The following is a 2106-nucleotide window of genomic DNA, read 5'->3' as shown; positions in this document are numbered from 1 at the left end:
AGGATTACAAACACGGTTTCTCTAATTTCCCAACCAATCCCAGCAAGTAACCAGACTGTGCACTGCAGCACCTTAGACGGGGTGGAGCCCAGATGAACGTGCTCTGTGCTCACGAGCTGACTGCATAATTGAGGAAATCATAATTTGCTGGGAAGCAAAGAGTTAAAGGTATATTAAGTGGGGCACAGAACATCCTTGATTTTCTGAAGTAAGGCTAAGCTGCAAAAATTTCAGGAATCTTTGCTTTAGAGGGACTTTTTCTGCACACAGCTAGGAACAGAGGAAGTGGCGTACAGAACCAAACCTTTCATCCATCCAATGTCTTTGACAGCAGTACGTTTGAAAAGTTTAATTTGATGCAAGAAACTCTAACAGCACAACTTGTCATTAGAATATTATCCTTCCTATTCTCATAGTTGTCCTATGATCTGAAACACAAGGATTTCAATTTCTAATTTGTTTAGTTTTCAATCCCATCTAAATATAGGTCTTCCTGTTACTTGTATAAGCATTAAATCCTTTCACAATGCTATGTGGGAAGATTTGTTCTCAGATTTATCGCAAGTTAGTAAGTTCTACAAGTTAACTTTGGTATACGTAAACCTATTTTTTGCCATCATTTTTATATATATATATATTAATTAGGAACAGTAAGAAAGACTATAATTATCCTCTGTGCTACTTACTATTATTCATATCTGTGTTAAATACTCCATTTTTTTTTCCCCAGTTTGCTCTTGTGTACAAGCAAGCATAGTGAAACGCAGATGATTTGGTGATGGCCTAGTGCTGAATCTATGAAAACATGGCAAGACTTTCTGCATTGGTTTGTGTCCTGTTCATTATGAATCCAAACTCATTTTTAAACACAATTACATAACGAATACAGTTAATTTATAAAGCTGTCCAGAATGGTTTCAAGTCATTTACCAGAGTTGATACAATTCATTTATATCATTAATAAATTGATTTTTATCTTTCAAAACCAGCATATAGTGTTATTTTGAAACGCTGGTACAGTATGTGCCTTTTTGACTGCAGCTGCCAGTTTTAACAGGAGAGATTAATTATTTCTCATCAGCAGGACAGTTAAACACTTCAAGAACTATAATCTGCATACCATTCAGTCCTGGTTACTTGCTGGTTTTTGATAATCTTGCTGATCTGCAAGCACTTCACCTTTCCTATGGACAGGGAATACGCCTGGGCTGTTTTATCTAGCTCTGCTGCAATACTCCCGAGCCTCATTTAATCTCTCTCCCAGCTCCGGCAGTCAGCGAGCCCATTGATTTACAAACATTTGCCAAACATGAAAAGTATTTCCCCTTTACTTCAGTGGTCTCACCACCTCTTTTTAAAAATTCTCTTATACTTCCCATTTCCATATACTACACTCTCATTTGTGTTCTTCCTTCCTTCCTCCTGCTTAGATTGTTAATATAGCTTCCACCAGAGAATAAAGCTTTAATTTAGTTTCCACCAGAGAAGAAAAGAACCTTGAAGCTCTCTGCATGGACTGAGGACAGTTCACGACAGTCCAATCTCAGAAGGTGAGAAATGCCTTAAAGATGCCAGAGAAAAACTGAAAATGTCTTTTTAAGAGATTTGTGAATAGCAGGTATCAGCTGGTGGCACAAGTTGTTGAATAGAGGACGGATGGAGAATTACAGCCCTCCAGCTTGGTAATGTGCAGGCTTCTAAAAGTTCACCCAAATTTTGAACTCTCTCAGGCCTTGATAATTAAGAGATCCATGAACTAGAAAATGCAATAAAGCATCCTGGAGATCAAAGGAAACGGGAGAGAGGTGTTAAGTTTTTACTAAGTAGGAAGTGGCTACTTAGTGACTTCATTAAGCACATTTACAGTGGAGCAAAGCAGGTACAGAAATCAAAGAGTTTGAAGATATTTGTGCAATGTATATACATGCACTTTGAATTTTAAAAGGAAAATGAGGAAGTTATAATAGGAGAAAACGGCACAATCGAGAGATGATTTCTTCAGTTTAAGGAAGAATAAAGATGAACTTACATGGAGGAAAGAGGACTCTGAGGAAAAAGATTAGTGAAGAATGATGGTAAAGGAAGAAATAAAGTAGATAGGGAAAG

The 2106-nt window shown here is 37.3% G+C and overlaps 1 protein-coding gene across 1 annotated transcript in view; it reads right to left on the bottom strand.

Moving 5' to 3' along the window:
- The window catches only part of ADK (adenosine kinase), a 156196-nt gene that overhangs the window by 42762 nt on the left and 111328 nt on the right, over positions 1-2106 (bottom strand). The window lies entirely within an intron of this gene.

Source organism: Buceros rhinoceros, unplaced genomic scaffold (assembly GCF_000710305.1).
Source record: "Buceros rhinoceros silvestris isolate BGI_N320 unplaced genomic scaffold, ASM71030v1 scaffold677, whole genome shotgun sequence".
NCBI classification, from domain to species: Eukaryota; Metazoa; Chordata; class Aves; order Bucerotiformes; family Bucerotidae; genus Buceros; species Buceros rhinoceros.
The sequence above is the reverse complement of the archived record's forward strand: the minus strand, read 5'-3'. Positions and strand labels throughout refer to the sequence as shown.